This window comes from Hyla sarda, chromosome 6 (assembly GCF_029499605.1).
Source record: "Hyla sarda isolate aHylSar1 chromosome 6, aHylSar1.hap1, whole genome shotgun sequence".
Taxonomy (NCBI): Eukaryota; Metazoa; Chordata; class Amphibia; order Anura; family Hylidae; genus Hyla; species Hyla sarda.
This window is the reverse complement of record NC_079194.1, coordinates 270,314,641-270,337,842: the sequence shown is the minus strand read 5'-3', so window position 1 is coordinate 270,337,842 and position 23,202 is coordinate 270,314,641.

Genomic DNA, 23,202 nt, shown 5'->3' with positions numbered 1-23,202 from the left:
CTATACTGCACCTAATGTGGGGGAACATTATACTGCACCTAATGTGGGGGAACATTACACTGCACCTAATGTGGGGGAACATTATACTGCACCTAATGTGGGGGAACATTATACTGCACCTAATGTGGGGAGCTATACTGCACCTAATTTGGGGAACTATACTGCACCTAATGTGGGGGAACATGCTGCACCTATTGTGGGGAGCTATACTGCACCTAATGTGGGGAGCTATACTGCACCTAATTTGGGGATCTACACTGCACCTAATGTGGGAGATCTATACTGCACCTAATGTAGGGGAACATGCTGCACCTAATGTGGGGAGCTATACCGCACCTCATTTGGGGCATCTATACTGCACCTATTGTGGGGGTACATGCTGCACCTAATGTGGGGGAACATTATACTGCACCTAATGTGGGGGAACATTATACTGCACCTAATGTGGGGGAACATTATAGTGCACCTAATGTGGGGGAACATTATACTGCACCTAATGTGGGGGAACATTATACTGCACCTAATGTGGGGGAACTGTACTGCACCTAATGTGGGGGAACATTATACTGCACCTGATGTGGGGGAACATTATACAGCACCTAATGTGGGGAGCTATACTGCACCTAATTTGGGGAACTATACTGCACCTAATGTGGGGGAACATGCTGCACCTATTGTGGGGAGCTATACTGCACCTAATGTGGGGAGCTATACTGCATCTTATTTGGGGAACTATACTGCACCTAATGTGGGAGATCTATACTGCACCTAATGTAGGGGAACATGCTGCACCTAATGTGGGGAGCTATACTGCACCTCATTTGGGGGATCTATACTGCACCTAATGTGGGGGTACATGCTGCACCTAATGTGGGGGAACATTATACTGCACCTAATGTGGGGGAACATTATACTGCACCTAATGTGGGGGAACATTATACTGCACCTAATGTGGGGGAACATTATACTGCCCCTAATGTGGGGGAACATTATACTGCACCTAATGTGGGGAGCTATACTGCACCTAATGTGGGGGAACATGCTGCACCTATTGTGGGGAGCTATACTGCACCTAATGTGGGGAACAATACTGCACCTAATGTGGGGGAACATACTGCACCTAATGTGGGGGAACTGTATCCCTATGGGACCTATAACACTGCAAAAAAAAAGTGTTAATAAAGGTCATTTAACCCCTTCCCTAATAAAAGTTTGAATCACCCCCCTTTTCCCATAAAAAAAATAAAAAAGTGTAAAAAAATAAAAATAAACATATGTGGTATCGCCGTGTGCGTAAATGTCCGAACTATAAAAATATATAATTAATTAAGCCGTACGGTCAATGGCGTACGCGCAAAAAAATTCCAAAGTCCAAAAAAGCGTATTTTGGTAACTTTTTATAACATTAAAAAATGAATAAAAAGTGATCAAAAGGTCAGATCAAAACAAAAATCATACCAATACAAACTTCAGATCACGCGCAAAAAATTAGTCCTCATACCGCCCCTTACGTGGAAAAATAAAAAAGTTATAGGGGTCAGAAGATGACATTTTTAAACGTATAAATTTTCCTGCACGTAGTTATGATTTTTTCCAAAAGTGCGACAAAGTCAAACCTATATAAGTAGGGTATCATTTTAACCGTATGGACCTACAGAATAATGATAAGGTGTAATTTTTACCAAAATATGCACTGCGTAGAAACGGAAGCCCCCAAAATTACAAAATGGCGTTTTTTTTTCGATTTTGTCGCACAATGATTTTTTTTTCCGTTTCGCCGTGCATTTTTGGGTAAAATGACTAATGTCACTGCAAAGTAGAATTGGCGACGCAAAAAATAAGCCATAATATGGATTTTTAGGTGGAAAATTGAAAGGGTTATGATTTTTAAAAGGTAAGGAGGAAAAAACGAAAGTGCAAAAACAGAAAAACCCTGAGTTCTTAAGGGGTTAATAGATGAATGGTGGCATGGTATAGTTAAATAATAGTGGCACAGCATATAGGGAATTAATAGATGAATGGTGGCACAGCATATAGGGAATTAATAGATGAATGGTGGCACAGTATATAGGTAATTAATAGATGAATGGTGGCACAGTATATAGGGAATTAAGGGGGGGTATGGTATAAAATTAAAGGGAAACTGACAGGCTGTTTACTCGCCCTAAGCCCAATACACTAGGTTACAGTGCAGTATACAAAAATTGGTCTTTCCATTTTCTAGGTATTGCCCCACATTGCTAGTATGCAAATTCAGTCTTGTGCACAATGGAGGCGGAGCTTCCCTGCCTCCATCCTGTATGCTGTGCTATGCCCGGCCGTCTTTGTATAATTATAATTCTTTTTTTGCCAACTTGTATATTGCAGCATGTAAGCATATATTAGTGTGGTGTCCATCTCTTCGGTGTAAGAACCAGAGCTGTGTGGAGATTCCTGCATAAGGTGGGTGCTGGGTGCTGGGTGATTGGGGATGGGTGATTGGGGATGGGTGCTGGGTGATTGGGGATGGGTGCTGTGTGATTGGGGATGGGTGCTGTGTGATTGGGGATGGGTGCTGGGTGATTGGGGATGGGTGCTGTGTGATTGGGGATGGGTGCTGGGTGATTGGGGATGGGCGCTGTGTGATTGGTGATGGGTGATTGGGGATGGGTGATTGGGGATGGGTGCTGTGTGATTGGGGATGGGTGCTGGGTGATTGGGGATGGGCGCTGTGTGATTGGTGATGGGTGATTGGGGATGGGTGCTGGGTGATTGGGGATGGGTGATTGGGGATGGGTGCTGGGTGATTGGGGATGGGTGCTGGGTGATTGGGGATGGGTGCTGGGTGATTGGGGATGGGTGCTGGGTGATGGGTGCTGAGTGATTGGGGATGGGTGCTGGGTGATTGGGGATGGGTGCTGAGTGATTGGGGATGGGTGCTGGGTGAGGCCAGATACAGTGCACGTTCTGTCATATAGAGGTCAGACCGGGGCATATAGGGGGAGATTTATTAAAACCTTTGCAGAGGAAAAGCCTTCTGCAAAATGAAAGCAGCGATCTGATTGGTTGCTATGGGTGACTGCACCGCTCTTTCTCTGCACACATTTGATAAATCTCCTCTATAATTCAGTATATTATAGGGCAGCTGTCACATGTTTTCTGTAAATAAGACTGACAGCACAGCCAAAGTGTATATACACATGGCAGACCTCAGAGAAACTGTTCTTGACCTTATTTTACAAAAGCACCAACTTTTATGGGACTAGGAATGTCAAGGGGCCTGGCCAGAGGTCCACTGTGTCCCTGGGCCGCAGCCCATTAAGTCTGGCAGACGTTTTTTTAAATGATAAGTGCCCTCTTTTTTTTACTTGAGCCCCTGCCCTCTATAATGTCTGTGCACGTCCCTGGATAGATGATTGATAGATATATAGATAGATAGATAGATAGATAGATCAGTGTTTCCCAACTAGGGGGGCCTCCAGCTGTTGCAAAACTACAACTCCCAGTATGCTCATAAAGCCAAAGGAATGCTGGGAGTTGTAGTTTTGCAACAGCTGGAGGCCCCCTGGTTGGGAAACCGATCTATCTATCTTTCTCCTATCTATCTATATCATATAAATGTATCTATATCATATCCATCTATCTCCTATCTATCTATCTATCTATCTATCTATATCATATCTATGTATCTATCATCTATCTATCATCTATTTATGTATCTTTCTATATATCATCTCTCTATCTATATATCATCTATTTATCTATCTCATATCTATCTTTCTATCTATCTATCTATATATTTATGTATCTATCTATATATCATCTATCTACCTATCTATCTCTCATATCTATCTATCTTTCATCTATCTATCTCTCATCTATCTGAGTTAGATAGATAGATATGAGATAGATAGATAGATATGAGAAAGATAGATAGATAGATAGACAGATAGATAGATAGATAGATAGATAGGAGATAAATATGAGATAGATATATAGGAAATAGATAGATAGGAGATTGATAGATAGATAGATCAGTGTTTCCCAACCTGGGAGCCTCCAGCTGTTGCAAAACTACAACTCCCACTATGCTCATAAAGCCAAAGGAATGCTGGGAGTTGTAGTTTTGCAACAGCTGGAGGCCCCCTGGTTGGGAAACACTGAACTACCCCCCACTGTCTCCCGAACTACAACTTTCCCCCTCTCCCCCAAGCAAGTTACTTACTTTAAAAGGGCAGCATGAGCAGTGGGCACTGGGCAGGTAAGTCTTCCATACTGGTGGTGTCCGGGCCTGTATACACACAGCGGGCCTGCTCCACAAGGTCCAGTATACAGGGGAGTGAGAGAGGGGGAGGAGCTTCCTGTCTACTCTTCCCAGTCTGCATAGCGCGGCCCCTGCGTGGTGACAGGGCTGCAGGCTGAAGGTTTATATAAAAAAAAAGGATGGCGGAGTAGATGGCTCCGGGGGGCAGGGGGTACAGCGGGGGCTCGGGACCCTTACTGGTGAACTAGCTGTACCCCCCTGATGGCCATGAGAGCTGCTAGTGACCTACTGCTGCTAAGGGGGGGCACAAGGGGGGGCCAATCATGATATAGGGGGGGGCGTGGCCCCCTCTGGCCCCCCCTACAGACGCCACTGCCGCCACACACCGGCCGCCCATGCACACCCGATCGCTGATCGGGTTAATCAAATGGGATCCTGGGGTGACGGACGGGAGTGGTCTCTCGCCAGACACCCCAGGACTTTAGCTAAATAACCCGATCAGCACCACGGGAGCGCGCACTTAATGAACGCCGACTTTATACGGCAGAATGCGCGAAGGTATCGCATTATCCGCCGTATAAATGCTGTGTTCAGCGTGAAGGGGTGAAGCAGAACTTCTCACCTGCCGGAGACAACTGGAGGTGAAAAGTTCAGCCCCCGAGATGCAGCAGCAGCTGCAAATATGAACGACAGGTATACCCTTCGCTTTGCGCGAACGCACTTCAGCAGCCGACAGGTATACCCGTCGTTATGCGTTAAGGGGTTAAAGAGAATCACCACTACAGCGCCCATAAACTTGGACCATCCTGGTCGGAGCAGGAAAAACACAGAGATTAAAACCCTACCCCTTCCTCCTCTCGCCATAGTCTTTCCTATCCCGGTCAGGACAGGTTGCCTGAGAGGTGGAGATGTTACAGTCTCCATTGCTTTACGACTTTATTTTCAAAATACATCTTATCCTTCTCTCCCCTCTATTTTTCATGGAGAAAAACTCCTGTTACAAAACCCAAGGGGACATTTTTTTTTGTGTACTAAGGAAATTACTGAACAGACGAAGAAAAATATATTGGTAAACCATGTATAGCATGTCTTGTCTATGAGGTAACCCCTGATCTGATGCAGGAGATAAAAAAAGCTGGGTAAGGGTCTATTCACACGTGCAGTACCCTGTGCTTCAATTCCTACATGTCAAATATGCGCAGGATACTCTAGGTGTAAATGTACCCTAAGGATGCATTCACCATACAGTATCCTTTGTATATTTCATGCGTAGGATTTGATGCTGCAGGTTTCAATGTAAACTAAATGACTGAACACAGCTTCAAATCCTGCACATCAAATATGCGCAGAATCTTGTACGTGTGAATAGACCCCAAGAGGGAGATTTATCCAAACCTATACAGAGGAAAAGTTACCAGTTGCCCATAGCAACCAATCAGATTATTTTATTAATTTTCCAAGAGGCCAGTGGAAAATGAAAAAAGCGATCTGATTGGTTGCCATCGGCAACTGATCAACTTTTCCTCTGCACAGGTTTTCATAAATCTCCCCTAAGGGTCTGCTTTTGCACAACTTCTAACTACTCCTGTACCTATGAGTTCAGGGGTCCCCTCACCTCCTCCAGTCATGAAGGAGTTACCTCCTCCTAGCGCTAGGCAACTCCTTCTAGCGCTAGGCACTGCTGGAAGGTGAAAAAATTAGATGTTCGCTAGATGCGGCCCACTGTTTCTCCTCCCTGCATCAATATATCCTATAACCAAAAATCATGATGCGATTGCCATATATCGTGCCGCCCCACTAAAATTTAAAATACAAATATTCTTATACATCTAAAGATTTTAGGACTACAAAAAAGAGAAAGAGGTTTGCTTATTTATTTATTTATTTAAATAAGACTTCTATTATAACAATGTTATAATGATATAGATGACAAGCTTATATGATGTACCCCATGGTCTTCTACACTCCAAAGTCATCGATCTTGATCCTTAGGGAGATGCTGCAGGTGTTCCAAGACAAGGTGAACAATAAACGCTGCATGATGGGATAGTAGGTCACATACGTCAGCAGGATGAAGACCAGCGTTGACCACTCGATGAATTTGGCGAAGGCCTCACTGGTTACTACACATCCCCCAGCACACAGGTGGGTGTATACTATGACCCGACTTCCAATAAAAAGAAACACACAGGCGAGGCCCATAGCACTGAAGGTGGTTCTTACGTGGCAGATGACTCTGGTGGATCCGGGCACTTTATATAGGAGGATGGACTGCCAGAGGTTGTATGTGCCAGCACAGATGAAGGCAGTAAAGGCGGTGACACGGTGAACCATGGGGTAGTCTTTAGTTGAACATAAAGACATGATGGCTGTCAGGATGCAGGATGACCAAGCGATGGCCAGGAGGCTCTTCTGGATCCAGGGCTGATGGGCTCCAAAGGCTTCACGATGAAACAAGATGAACTTATAATTCAGCAATGTCAGACCCAGAGTAGCAATGGACATCCCTATGAATCCTATACAGAATAGGATCTGTTCAGGAAAATTCTTCCCCGTATCACTGATGTATACCAGTAGGGAAGCAGCATGGCCATGGATGATGGTCAGGGTGTAACTGGTGGAGATCCAGACCACACACCAGAAGGCCAGAAAGAGGGGGATGAACCCCAATCCTTTAATCTCCATCTAGGACGAAATAAGGCAAAAAACGCTTAAGAGAAGCAAACCGCTCTGTAACAATCTACAGACTGAAGGCCGGGGCAGCTGTCAGCGCAATGTAACTTCTCCAGCTGTCTATGACATCACTAGGATGAGATCACCATGACTCTTTCTTTCTTTCTTGGAGCTGCCATGGTTTAGTATCTGCAGTGAACAGAACCTGATGTGACTCAATTTTGATAATATTTGATAATTTGATAATAAAATGTATTTATTTCATGTTATAACAATCAGAACAATACAACCATAATACAACCATAATTATTTATTATTTCTCTTTTTATCTTATTTACCTAAAAGGGTGTGGTTTATAGACAAATGCCATCACCCATTCAAGTCTGTCTGTTTTAACATACAAAAAATAAAAAATCTGCCCCCGCTACCTATTACTACTTCCCTCTCTCCCCATTCAATATTTCAGTGACTGGGAACTGAAACAAGCCTAGAAAAAAGTCAGATAACATGAGTGATATTGATGACCCCACTAATTTTTATCCATTACCCTCAATGTTTCCTTTATGAAATGGGTCTCTAATAAAAGCACTATCCTATGAGGACATAAAGTGTAAAAATAGTAAAAAAATAAAATAAAATAAGTTTACATTTTTTTTTGAAAAACCTCTTCCCCAGTAAAAACTCAGATTGTATGATTGCCTCTTTTTCCCATTTTATCCCAAAAAGTGTAAAAAATGTACATATTTTGTATCAGCGTGTGCGTAAATGTCCAACATATCAAAATATAATGTTAATGATTCCGTATGGTGAACGGTGAAAATGTAAAAGAAGTAAAAAAATGTTTTTGTCACATTACATCCTAAATTTTTTTTAAACATATTGAAATTCACGTATACGCAAAAGTGGTACCAATAATAATAGATCAATGTGCAAAAAATGAGCCCTCATACAGCCCCATATACAGAAAAATGAGAAAGTTATAGGTGGGCAAAATAGGGAAGTTTAAGCATACTTATTTTGTAAAGTTGTTTTTAAAAGGAGAAAAGTACCTAAACATAGGTATCAACATAGGTATCATTTCAATCGTATTGACCCACAGAATAAAGAAAACGTCATTTTTACTGTAGAGCGTACAGCTTGAAAAACGAAACCCCCCTCCCCTCCCCCCAAATTAGCAAAATTGCGGTTTTCTTATCAGTTTCCCCCCACAATTAAGTCATTTTATTTAGTTTCACTGTACATTTTATGGTAAAGTGAAAGTTGCCATTACAAAGTACAATTGGTCGCGCAAAATACAAGCCCTCATGTAGGTCTATAGATGGAAAAATTAAAGTTATGCCTCTTAAAGGGGTAGTCCAGTGGTGAAAAACTTATCCCCTATCCTAAGGATAGGGGATAAGTTTCAGATCTTATCCGACCGTTGGGGCCCCTGTGATATCTCTGTATGGGGCCCCGGCTCGCTGGCCAGATAGCGCGCGTTGACCACCGCACAAAGCGGGAGCCGACACGCCCCCTCAATACATCGCTATGGCAGAGCCGGAGATTGCCGCAGGCAGCGCTCCGGCTCTGCTCTGCCATAGAGTTGTATTATGAGGGGGCATGTCAGCCACCGCTTCGTGTGGTGGTCAACACGCCCCCTTCCCGCAGGCTGTCTGGGCCCCGTACAGGAGATCGCGGGGGGCCCCAGCGGTCGGACCCCCCGCGATCTGAAACTTATCCCCTATCCTTAGGATAGGGGATACGTTTTTCACCACTGGATATCTCCTTTAAGAGCCAAGGAGGAAAAAACAAAAATGCAAAAGTGAAAATTTTCTGTGTCCTAAATGTGAAAATGGGCTGTATCCTTAACCCTTTGGGGACCAAGCCCATTTTGACCTTAAAGGGGTATTCCAGGATTTTTTTTTCATTTGACTATGCTACAGGGGCTGTAAAATTAGTTTAGTTCATAATATAGTGTCTGTACCTGTGTGTGACGGTTTTCTCACAATTCTTATGTGATTTTCACCCCAATATTTATTTTTACCAGCATACAAAATAACTGTTGTCTCAGATTTTTCCCAGGTTGCAATGCGGCCGAGACCTGACTCCCTAGTCAGCTGATGACAGGGACCCTGTCTGCTTCGCTTGGTGGGAGAGTGATCAATCTGCAACTAATGCAACAGCTGTATGCACCCTGATTGAAAACCACAGGTCTTTTGAATGGCTGCAGCTCATTTATGTTTCAATGGGTGGAGTGGCTGATGTGTGGGAGGGAGGAAAACGGAATTATGGGATTTGCAGGCAAAGAAGAAAACTCTAAAAGGAAATGCCAGTTCACAAAAAGCTAGACACAGTGTTATGATAATCTCACAACATATCCATTAGGCTAGGATTCCACTTTTTTTTTTGTGAAAACGCCAAGAAAAACGCCAATTCTGCCGCATGGCGTTTTTTGGGCCAAAAAACGCTGCGGCCAGATGTTAGCTGTAAATCAATGAGAAATCACAAAATTCTTATTCCACGTGGCGTTTTTTAACCCCTTAAGGACGCAGCCCTTTTTCCCCTTAAGGACTGAGCCCTTTTTCGCAATTCTGACCACCGTCACTTTACAAATTAATAACGCGAAAACGCTTTTACCGAATATTCTGATTCTGAGATTGTTTTTTCGTGACATGTTCTACTTTATTTTGGTGGTAAATTTTCGGCGTTAATTGCATCCTTTTTTGGTGAAAAATCCCAAAATTTCATGAAAATTTTGAAAATGTTGCATTTTTCTAACTTTGAAGCTCTCTGCTTGTAAGGAAAATGGATATTCCAAATAAATTTTATTTTTCTTCACAAACACAATATGTCCACTTTATGTTGGCATCATAAAATGGACATACTTTTGCTTTTTGAAAAAATTAGAGGGCTTCAAAGTAGAGCAGCAATTTTCAAAAATGTCATGAAAATTGCTAAATCTGAAGGGACAGATGTTACAGAACTACAACTCCCAGCATGCCTGGGCAGTCGAGGCATGCTGAGAGTTGTAGTTTGGCAACATCTGGAGGGCTACTGTTTGGGCACCACTGTAACAGTGGTCTCCAAACTGTGACCCTCCAGATGTTGCAAAACTACAACTCCCAGCATTCCCAGACAGCCTTTGGCTCTCTGGGCATGCTGGGAGTTGCAGTTTGGCCCCCCTAGTGGTTGCCACAGTAAAGATCGATTTACTTTCACTTTCAATTCCCCCCCACTGTCGATTCCCTACCTGATCAGGATCATGCATGCTCCAGCGAAGATCCCAGGTCCCCAGGCATCTTCTCCTGCAGGTACGGCCTCCATCTTCTTCCCAGAGCCCCTCTACATCCAGGGGCGGGCAGAACGGGGGGTTGCCATGGCAACCCCCTGTCCTGCGCTGCCATTGGTCGGAACTCTGTTCTGACTAATGCCAGGGGATAGGAGTAGATCGCAGCTTTGCGATCTCACTCCAATCCTTAAGGCTGATCGGGGGTGTTGCTGACAACTCCGATCAGCCCCATTTTCCGGGTGAACGGGTCACCAGAGACCCGATCAGCCCGGAATTGGAGAAAATCGCATGTCTGAATTGAAATGCGATTTTCTCCGATCGCCGACATGGGGGGGGGGGGGGGGGGGGGCGGGGCGGTCTCAGGACCCCCCTGGGCGATGTGCCAGGGTACCTGCTGAATGATTTCAGCAGGCATCCGGCTCCGGTCCCCAACCGGCTAGCGGTGGGGACCGGATTTCTCACGGGCGTAAGGATACGCCCTCAGTCCTTAAGGACTCGGAATGCAGGGCGTATCCATACGCCCTGTGTCCTGAAGAGGTTAATCCTTTTGGCGTTTTTGAACTTTTTTTGCGTTTTTTTCAGCTCTATCACCCCCACTTTTCCCATTTTTCAAATTAAATAATGTAATACAAAATAAACAACAAAAATAAACATGTGGTATCTCCAATCGTCAACGGCATAAAAGTAAAAAAAAATCTGAAGTCCAGAATTGCAAATTTTTGATAACTTTGTGTATGAGAAAAAAAATGTATAAACAGTGAATAAAAATTCCAATAAAAAACTACGTATCACGGCGTAAAAATGAGCCCTCATACGGATAAGTAAACATTAACAGAAAAAATGAGCGTTTTTCCTTTTTTGCACTTTTGTATTTTCCTTCTCATTTTCTAAAAATCGTAACAGTTTTCCACCAACAGACCTATATCAGAACTTTTTTATGTGCTACCAATAGTACTTTGTATTGACATCAGTCATTTCACCACAAAATCTACAAAAATTATTTGTAGGACAAATTTGAAGAAAAAAAACGCCATTTCATTTTTTTTTTTTTTTATTAGGGAAGGGGTTAAATCATATTTATTAACTTTAATTTTTTTACTATTTTTACACCATTTTTTTGTCCCCTTAGGGAATTATTACATGCAATATTCTGATTGTATACACTGTTCAATGCTATGCCATAGCATAGCATTGATCAGTGTTATCTGCGCTCTGCTGCTCCAGCCTGCTGAGCCGGCATGGAACAGCAGATCGCTGATCGGACGGAGATGGCTGCACCTAATGTGGGGGTACATGCTGCACCTAATGTGGGGGAACATTATACTGCACCTAATGTGGGGAGACTATACTGCACCTAATGTGGGGGGGACTATACTGCACCTAATGTGGGGGGGACTATACTGCACCTAATGTGGGGGAACTGTACTGCACCTATTGTGTGGGAATTGTACTGCACCTAATGTGGGGGAATTGTACTGCACCTAATGTTGGGGAACTGTACTGCCAACCCTAAAGTGGGGGAACTGTACTGCCAACCCTAATGTGGGGGATCTATACTGCCAACCTAATGTGGGGGGAACTGTGCTGTGTACTTAAAGTGGTAGTCCACTAATAAGATATATAAGTGTGCATAGTGTTTATGTTTTGATATCTATAGTCCAGGCCCTCCAACGGTCTGAGGGACCGTGAACTGGCCCCCCGTTTAAAAAGTTTGAGGACCCATGACCTAGAGGATGCTACTAGACTTTGAAGTGAGATCTGGAGCTGAATTTGCTTCAATGCCGGTAAGTAATGGCTGTTATCAGCAGCCAGAACACAGTTAATGCCAGACCTCAGTGATCACAGCAATATCCCGCACTAACACTTTAGATGCTGTGATCAAACTTGATTGCGGCATCTAAAAGTGCAAACTACTGGTGCCAGTGGGTTTTAGGGGGCTGATCGGGACCTACGTGGGGTGATGCAGGGTCCTATTTAGCTGACATGACAACGGAAGCCCCTACCTGAGGAATTGTGTTCTGTTATAGGGGAACTCTGATACAGAACATCTTATCCCCTATCCACAGAGTCCGACCGCTGGGACCCCCCTCCCCCACTCTCTCCTTCCCAGTACCCCGACTCGTCTCATGTATTGAACTATCTAAGCACCGTGCATGGAATACTGTTGACCATTGCGCGAAGAGGTGGCCGACATGTTCCTCTATGTATCTTTATGGGGGAGCCAGAGATACATGGTGGAGCCAGAAATACATGGAGGGGTGTGTTTGCCACTGCTTTGTGCAGTGGTCGACAGTAATCCATGCACGGTGCTTAGATCGCTCCATACATGAGAAGAGCCGGGGTGCTGGGCAGGAGATAGAAGGGGGTCCCAGTGGTCAGATCCCCTGTGATCAGATACTTATCCCCTATCCTGTGAGTAGAAGAGAGTAAGATGTTCTGTACTAGAGTTCCCCTTAAACATATGTAAGGCTTTTACTAACATTTTTTTTATTTTTTTTTTATATAATGAAAAGTGCCCTTTATTTTATTTGAGCCCCTGCCCTCCAAAATGTCTGTGCACGTCCCTGCTATTTACATCACTGGCCGGAGTATAGTGCAGAGATGTGAGTGCTGTATAGAGCCGCATCTCTGCTATATAATGGACGATCACATCGGGTGTCAGGACTGAGACCCGGGGCGATCTGTCTATTACTACAGTTACTACTACTCCCATCATGGAACAGCCTGTTTCATGCTGGGAGTAGTAGTACTACCTAAAAAATGTAAAAAATAGAGAAAAAAAAGTGAAACACACACACTTTATTAAAAAATAATAAAAAGTTGGTTATAAAATATATACATTTCGTTTAATAAAATGTTTTCCATCACTGCAGCATCCTTTTTTTTTTGGTACCCAACAAATTTTGGGTACCAAAAAAAAACGCCAAAAGGTACCAAAAATGCAATTTCCACACAAATGAAAAACTGCAAGAAAAAACGCCAAACACAGGACATTGCACTGGTGTTTTTTCAGGCGTTTTTTTAATCCCAAAAAACGCAGCACTTCCTAAGCATGTTTATTACTGCCAGGTACGTACTAAAATCATCTTAGGGTGGATAACCCCTTTAAGGACCAGAGCATGTTTTTGGAATTCTGACCACTGTTACTTTTAAGGACTGTCACCCCTTAAGGACACAGCCCATTTTCACCTCTAGGACGCAGCCCTTTTTTGCACATCTGACCACTGTCACTTTAAACATTAATAACTCTGGAATGCTTTTACTTATCAATCTGATTCCGAGATTGTTTTTTCGTGACATATTCTACTTTAGCATAGTGGTAAATTTTTGTGGTAACTTGCATCCTTTCTTGGTGAAAAATTCCCAAATTTGACGAAAAAATTGAAAATTTTGCATTTTTCTAACTTTGAAGCTCTCTGCCTGTAAGGAAAATGGATATTCCAAATATTATTTTTTTTGATTCACATATACAATATGTCTACTTTATATTTTCATCATAAAATTGACATGTTTTTACTATTTGAAGACATCAGAGGGCTTAAAAGTTCAGCAGCAATTTTACAATTTTTCACAAAATTTTCAAACTCGCTATTTTTCATGGACCATTTCAGGTTTGAAGTGGATTTGAAAGGTCTTCATATTAGAAATACCCCATAAATGACCCCATTACAAAAACTTCACCCCCCAAAGTATTTAAAATTACATTCAGTAAGTGCTTTAACCCTTTAGGTGTTTCACAGGAAAAGCAGCAAAGTGAAGGAGAAAATTCTAAATCTTAATTTTTTACACTTGCATGTTCTTGTAGACCCAATTTTTGAATTTTTACAAAGGGAAAAAGGATAAAATTTATACTTGAGTAAGTCTTGGACACCCCCGATCCCCCTTATTTTATCGCGACGCCGACGTTGATGGGCAGGGGGAGAGCGCTCCCCCTGCAAACACCATAGATGCCGTGATCAGAACTGATCACGGCATCTATGGGGTTAATGCTGCCGGGACCGGCGCGATCTTGGCCCCGGCAGCTGCGGTGGGACTCCGGCTGTGATTGACAGCTGAGTCATACCCACGATCTCCTGCGCTGCCCGCGGCAGAGCAGGAGATCGCTTGGACGTATGCATACGTCCATTTGCGCGAACGTGTAGTTCGCCTGGACATATGCATACGTCCAATAGCGGGAAGGGGTTAAGGACCAGAGCATGTTTTTGGAATTCTGACCACTGTCACTTTTAAGCATTAATAACTCAGTTTTTTAGTGACATATTCTACTTTATGTTAGTGGTAAATTTTCGTCGATAATTTCTTCGTAAAAAAACCCAAAATTTCATGAAAAAATTTAAAATTGAGCATTTTTATAACTTTGAAGCTCTCTACTTGTAAGGAAAATAGACGTCCCAAATAAATTATATACTGATTTACAAATACAATATGTCTACTTTATTTAAATTTCAAAATCTGAATTTTTCAGGGACCAGTTCAGTTTTTAAGGGAATTTGAGGGTCTTTATGTTAGAAATACCCCACAATGGACCCATTATGAAAACTGCACCCTCAACGTATTCAAAATTACATTGAGAAAGTTTGTTAAGCCTTTAGGTGTTTCAAAAGGATAGAAGCAAAGTGGAGGTGAAAATTCAAAATCTTCATTTTTTACACTAACATGTTCTTGTAGACCCATATTTTTTATTTTTACAAGGGGTAAGAGGAGAAAAAGTCCCCCAAAGTTTGTAAACCAATTTCTCTTGAGTAAAGAAATACCTCATATGTGGATGTAAAGTGCTTTGTGGGCGCACTAGAGGACTCAGAAGAGAAGGAGCGACAATAGGATTTTGGAGAGCAAATTTTTCAGGGCATGTCGCATTTAGGAAGCCCACATGGTGCCAGAACAGCAAAAAACACCCCACATGGCATACTATTTGGGGAACTACACCCCTCAAGGAACGTGACAAGTGGTACAGTGAGCCTTAACACCCCACAGTGGTTTGACGACTTTGCGTTGAAGTTGGACATGAAAAGGAATTTTTTTTACTAAAATGCTGATGTAGTGTTTTACTTTTTATTTTGTGTAGGTGAAGTGTAGTGTAGTGTGTTTAGGATACATTCACACGGTTGGGTTTGCAGTAAGTTTCTCGCTGCGAGTTTGAGCTGCGGCTGAAAATTTTCCGCATCTCAAACTTACAGCAGAAAACTTGCTGCTGTAAACCCACCATATTCACATGGGGGGGGGGGGGGGCAAACCTCCAGCTGTTGTAAAACTACAACTCCCAGCATGTGCAGTCTCTCAGTGCATGCAGGGAGTTGTATATCTGCGACAGCTGGAGGCACACTGGTTACAAAACACTGAGAGTTTGTTACTTAACTCAGTGTTTTGCAACCAGTGTGCCTCCAGCTGTTGCAAAACTACAACTCCAAGCATGTACAGTCTCTCAGTGCATGCTGGGAGTTGTATTTTTGCAACAGGTGGAGGCACAGTGGTTGCGAAACACTGAGTTAGGTAACAAACTCGGTTTCACAACCAGTGTGTCTCCAGCTGTTGCAAAACTGCAACAATCAGCATGCATTGACAGTTGAAGGGCATGCTGAGAGTTGTTGTTTTGCAACAGCTTGAGGCACACTGCTACAACTCCCAGCATGCCCTTTGGTAGTCTGTGCATGCTGGGAGTTGTAGTTATGCAACAGCTGAATGCACACTTTTTAATAGAAAAAACGTGCCTCCAGCTGTTGCATAACTACAACCCCCAGCATGCACAGACTACCAAAGGGCATGCTGGGAGTTGTAGTTGGAACTCCAGCTGTTGCAAAACTAAAACTCCCAGCATGCCCTTCGGCTTTGCATACTGCGAGTTGTTGCTAAGCAACAGTAGGAGGTGAACAGGCCTCACCTCCTGTTGTATTCTGCCGCCGGGACCACCGCCGCTGTATCCTGCCGCCGGGATCGATCCTGCTGCTCCTGTCGCCACCACCGATCCTGAGGGGACCCCCGCCCTAGCCTTCGGCTGTCCGGGCATGCTGGGAGTTGTAGTTTTGCAACAGTTGGAGGCACCCTGGTTGGGAAACACTGCTATAAGGGCACATGCACACTGTGGAGATTCCAAGGGAGGCCAGACAAATGAATCTGTTGGCGCTAGTACTGCACAGACAATGCCAGTTCCTGTATGTGGCAATGTATTACTGCCAAAAGAATGAACATGTTCATTCTCTCCGCCTCTGACATTCCGTGCACGTTGCAATGGAATTTCCAAGCAAAATTCTGTCAAGAAATTCTATAGTGTAATTGCGCCCTAAGACGGCTTCCCCCTGAATCCTCAGAGACCCAGTGATGAACGTGTTGTGTCTGTAAAAGTTGCAGGGAATATGGGGTGGCCAGGCTGAACCCTTGAGCATTTAGCTATGCCCCTGAAGACAGATGTTCTTTTCTACAACAAATATGCAGCTTGTAAAATAACAAAAATATGTAGATTTGTTTGGTTAGTATTTGGCCTCACCAGCAATTTACTGTAGTGGGCAGATGTTGCATACATTGAAGTGATAAGATATTTTTATTTTAACCCCTTAAGGACGCAGCTCATTTTTACTTTAAGGATGCAGGCCTTTTTTGCACATCTGACCACTGTCACTTTAAGCATTAATAACTCTGGGATGCTTTTACCTTTCATTCTGATTCCGAGAATGTTTTTTCGTGACATATTCTACTTTATGTTCGCGGTAAAATTTTGTCGATACTTGCATCATTTCTTGGTGAAAAATTCCAAAATTTCATGTAAAATTTGAAAAATTTGCATTCTTTTACCTTTGAAACTCTCTGCTGATAAGGAAAATGGACATCCCAAATAAATTATATATTGATTCACATATATAATATGTCTACTTTATGATTACATCATAAAGTTGACATGTTTTTACTTTTGGAAGACATCAGAGGGCTTCAAAGTATAACAGCAATTTTCCAATTTTTCACAAAATTTTCAAAATCAGAATTTTTCAGGGACCAGTTCAGTTTTGAAGTGGATTTGAGGGGCCTTCATATTAGAAATACCCCACAAATGACCCCATTATAAAAACTGCACTCCTCAAAGTATTCAGAATGATTTTCAGTAAGTGTGTTAACTCTTTAGGTGTTTCACAGGAATAGCAGCAATGTGAAGGAGAAAATTCAAAATCTTCATTTTTTACACTCGCATGTTCTTGTAGACCCAGTTTTTGAATTTTTACAAGGTGCAAAAGGAGAAAAATCTTCTTAAAATTTTTAACCCAATTTCTCTTGAGTAAGGAAATACCTCATATGTGTATGTGAAGTGTTCTGTGGGTGCACTAGAGGGCTCAGAAGGGAAGGAGCGACAATAGGATTTTGGAGATTGAGTTTTTCTTAAATGGTTTTTGGGGGGCATGTTACATTTAGTAAGCCTCCTATGGTGCCAGAACAGAATTGGACGTGTCAATTTTTATTTTTCACTAAAATGCAGCTTTTTTCCCAAATTTTACATTTTTACAAGGAGTAATAGGAGAAAATGACCCCCAAAATTTGTAACCCCATTTCTTCTGAGTATGGAAATACCCCATGTGTGGATGTCAAGAGCACTGCAGGCGCACTACAATGCTCAGAAGAGAAGGAGCGCCATTGAGCTTATGGAGAGATAATTTGGTTGGAATAGAAGGCGAGGGCTTTGTGCATTTCCAAACCCCCCTCCCCTCCCCCCGTCGTGCTAGAATGTGACCACATTTTGGAAACTACACCCCCCACAGAATTTAATAAGGGGCGCAGTGAGCATTTAAACCCCACTGACGTTTGACAGATCCTTGGAACAGTGGGCTGTGCAAATGAAAATAAAAAATTTTCATCTTTGCGGACCACTGATCCAAAAATCTGTCAGACACCTGTGGGGCATAAATGCTCACTGCACCCCTTATTACATTCCATGAGGGGTGTAGTTCCAAAATTGGGTCACAAGTGGGGGGGGGGGGGGTGTCCATTGTTCTGGCACCATGGGGGATTTGTAAACACAAGTGGCCTTCAATTCCGGACAAATTTTCTCTCCAAAATCCCAATGGCGCTCCTTCTCTTCTGAGCATTTTAGTTTGCCCGCAGAGCATTTTATATCCACATATGGGGTATTTTCTAATTTAGGGTAACACCAGCATTTAAGTGAGAAAAAATCTTTTTTCTTCATTTTCCCATCCAACTTTAACGAAAATTTGTCAAAAACCTGTGGGGTGTTCAGGCTCACTATACCCCTTTTTGCGTTCTGTGAGGGGTGTAGTTTCCAAAATGGGGTCATATGTGGGTATTTATTTTTTTGCGTTTATGTCAGAACCGCTGTAAAATCAGCCACCCCTGTGCAAATCACCATTTTAGGCCTCAAATGTACATAGTGCGCTCTCACTCCTGAGCCTTATTGTGTGCCCGCAGAGCATTTTACGCCCACATATGGGGTATTTCCGTACTCAGGAGAAATTTGCGTTACAAATTTCCGGGGTCTTTTTTCTTTTTACCTCTTGTGAATATAAAAAGTATGGGGCACCACCAGCATGTTAGTGTAAAAAAAGTTTTACACTAACCGGCTGATGTAGACCCCAACTTTTCCTTTTCATAAGGGGTAAAAGGAGAAAAAAACACATTGTAACGCAATTGCTCCAGAGTATGGAAATAACCCATATGTGGCCCTAAACTGTTTCCTTGAAATACGACAGGGCTCAGAAGTGAGAGAGCGCTATGCGCATTTGAGGACAAAAATAGGGATTGCATAGGGTGGGACATAGGGGTATTCTACGCCAGGGATTCCCAAACAGGGTGCCTCCAGCTGTTGCTAAACTCCCAGCATGCCTGGACAGTCAGTGGCTGTCCAGAAATGCTTGGAGTTGTTGTTTTGCAACAGCTGGAGGCTCTGTTTTGGAAACACTGCCATACAATATGTTTTTTATTTTTATTCGGGGGGACAGAGTAAGGGGGTGTATATGTATTGTTTTCCCCACTGACGGGTTTACAGTGAGTTTCCCGCTAGGAGTTTGCGCCGCGGCAGAAAATTTGCTGCAGCTCAAACTGGAAGCAGGAAACTTACTGTAAACCTGCCCGCGTGAATGTACCCTGTACATTCACATGGGGGGGGGGGGGGGGCAAACCTCCAGCTGTTGCAAAACTACTTTTGCAACAGCTGGAGGCACATTGGTTGGAAAACCTTCAGTTAGGTTCTGTTACATGATTCAGTATTTTCCAAGCAGGGTGCCTCCAGCTGTTGAAAAACTACAACTCCCAGCATGTACTGATCGCTGAAGGGCATGCTGGGAAATGTAGTTATGCAACAGCTGGAGGTATGCAACTACAACTCCCAGCATGCCAAATCAGCTGTTTGGGCATGCTGGGATTTGCAGTGTTGCAACATCCGGAGGGCTACAGTTTAGAGACCACTGCACAGTGATCTCCAAACTGTGGCCCTCCAGATGTTGCAAAACTACAAATCCCACCATGCACAGACAGCAATTGGCTGTCGGGCATGCTGGGAGTTGTAGTTTTGCAACAGCTGAAGCCACACAACTACAACTCCCAGCGTGCCCAGACAGCCATTTGCAGCCAGGCATGCTGGGAGTTATAGTTTCGCAACATCTGGAGGACTACAGTTTGGAGACCACTGTGTAGTGGTCTCCAAACTGTGATCCTCCAGATGTTGCAAAACTGGCGGCATGTGGGGATCCGGCAGGCTTCAGAGGGATCTGACTGGCCGGTGAGTGGTCGACGGTGGCCCTCAAGAGCATGCAAAACTACAACTCCCAGCATGTCCAGACAGTCTGGCCATGCTGGGAATTGTAGTTTTGCAATATCTGGAGGACCATTGTTTGGAGACCACTGTGAAGTGGTCGCCAAACTGTGATCCTCCAGATGTTGCAAAACTACAACTCCCAGCATGCCCAGACAGCAATTGGCTGTCTGGGCATGCTGGGAGTTGTAGTTTTGCAACAAATGGAGGATCACAGTTTGGCGACCGCTACACAGTGGTCTCCAAACTGTGGTCCTCCAGATGTTGCAAAACTACAACTCCCAGCATGCCTGGTTGCAAACGGCTGTCTGGGCATGCTGGGAGTTGTAGTTGTGTGCCTCCAGCTGTTGCAAAACTACAACTCCCAGCATGCCCAGACAGCCAATTGCTGTCTGGGCATGCTGGGAGTTGTAGTTTTGCAACATCTGGAGGATCACAGTTTGGCGGCCACTACACAGTGGTCTCCAAACAGTGGTCCTCCAGATGTTGCAAAACTACAATTCCCAGCATGGCCAGACTGTCTGCATGCTTTTGAGGGCCACCGTCGACCACTCACTGGCTAGTCAGATGCCTCCGAAGCCTGCCGGATCCCCACATGTCGCCACCGGGTAAGTAAGGACTTCCCCTTCCCTCTCAGCCCGCTGTGCCCCGCTCTCCCTGGACTTCCACACGTGGGCGGAGGTCTGGCAGCAGTGATGGCGGGTGCTTGGCAATGGAGTGGGCACCTACCCCTGCCATCGTCACACACCCGCCATTGCCGCTGCCGGACCAGCGGATCACCGCGCACCCGCCACACAGTGGCGTCTCCAGCTTTCAAATTTTGGGGGGGCACACTGGGGGCCAGGACAAAAGTAGGGGGGGCAATTATAACAACACCACATTTATACATTGCACGTGCAAATTATATCCAAGCCAAGGGCAGCATCGGGGGACCATGAAGATCTCATTGACTTCAAAGGCAGCTTCAGCATGTGTCTACGTGGAGAAGAAGTGACATGTCACTTATTTTTTGGCCAGTTCCCTGTCAAACATTAACATAAGTAATATATGTGTAGATAGAAGCGTGCTGGCACTACCTGTATTGTGTGGTTCACAAAAAATACGTTCTTCCTATAATCCGGACTCTAAAGTATCAGACAGCACAGGCTTGTAATATGGTGGTGCTCATGTAATATAGGTAAAGACAGTTCATTCAATCGCAATGATGTAGAAAAATTACAGGCAACTCACCAATCTTTTGCAAGACTTCATGCTTTAATTCCAGGGTGTGCAGGCAAAGCGGCTCCATGCCGCACCGGTGAGCTAGACGCTAGTGCGAACAATGACCTGTATACTGAGACTAATATTACATATAATATATGTATACAAGGAGGAATATTATCACCATACATATTACCATCATACTGTAACTGACCAAATCCTGTATACTGAGACCAATATTACCAATAATACCAGCATACAGGGAGGAAATATTGTCATCATACATATTATGGTCATACTGTTACTGACACCGATATTACTGATAATACCAGTACAAAAAAATAAAAATGGTCAGCACCTCCAGACAAAAGGTGCTTACTGTTAGTTGTGTGCGTTACTAGCAAGAAACCAATAATACTGCCACACCATGACCACGACTACCATTGTGACTGACTAATGACCGACTAACACCAATTGTTACTGTATAAAATTCATTTTACAATTACCAATACTCCCACATACACTGGCCTTATAGTGGTAGATACCAGCTGTACACATCACAGTGTGTATTATCCCTGTACTGTGACATTACTGTGTATTATCACTGTACTGTGACATCACTGTGTATTATCCCTGTATTGTGACATCACTGTGTATTATCCCTGTACTGTGACATCACTGTGCATTATCCCTGTACTGTGACATCACTGTGTATATTATCCCTGTACTGTGACATCACTGTGTATTATCTCTGTACTGTGACATAACTGTGTATTATCCCTGTACTGTGATATCACTGTGTACTATCCCTGTACTGTGACATCACTGTGCATTATCCCTGTACTGTGACATCACTGTGCATTATCCCTGTACTGTGATATCACTGTGTGTATTATCCCTGTACTGTGACATCACTGTGCATTAGCTCCTTACTGTGACATCACTGTGTATTATTCCTGTACTGTGACATCACTGTGCATTATCCCTGTACTGTGACATCACTGTGTGTATTATCCCTGTACTGTGACATCACTGTGTACTATCCCTGTACTGTGACATCACTGTGTGTATTATCCCTGTACTGTGACATAACTGTGTATTATCTCTGTACTATGACATCACTGTGTGTATTATTCCTGTACTGTGACATCACTGTGTATTATCCATGTGCTGTGACATCACTGTGTGTATTATCCCTGCACTGTGACATCACTGTGTGTCTTATCCCTGTACTGTGACATCACTGTGTATTATCCATGTGCTGTGACATCACTGTGTATATTATCCCTGTACTGTGACATCACTGTATGTATTATCCCTGTACTGTGACATCACTGTGTATTATCCCTATACTGTGACATCACTGTGTGTATTATCCCTGTACTGTGACATCACTGTGTGTATTATCCCTGTACTGTGACATCACTGTGTGTATTATCCCTGTACTGTGACATCACTGTATGTATTATCCCTGTACTGTGACATCACTGTGTATTATCCCTGTACTGTGACATCACTGTGTGTATTATCCCTGTACTGTGACATCACTGTGTATTATCCCTGTACTGTGACATCACTGTGTATATTATCCCTGTACTGTGACATCACTGTGTGTATTATCCCTGTACTGTGACATCACTGTGTGTATTATCCCTGTACTGTGACATCACTGTGTGTATTATCCCTGTACTGTGACATCAGTGTGTGTATTATCCCTGTACTGTGACATCACTGTGTGTATTATCCCTGTACTGTGACATCACTGTGTGTATTATCCCTGTACTGTGACATCACTGTGTGTATTATCCCTGTACTGTGACATCACTGTATGTATTATCCCTGTACTGTGACATCACTGTGTATTATCCCTGTACTGTGACATCACTGTGTGTATTATCCATGTACTGTGACATCACTGTGTATTATCCCTGTACTGTGACATCACTGTGTATATTATCCCTGTACTGTGACATCACTGTGTGTATTATCCCTGTACTGTGACATCACTGTGTGTATTATCCCTGTACTGTGACATCACTGTGTGTATTATCCCTGTACTGTGACATCAGTGTG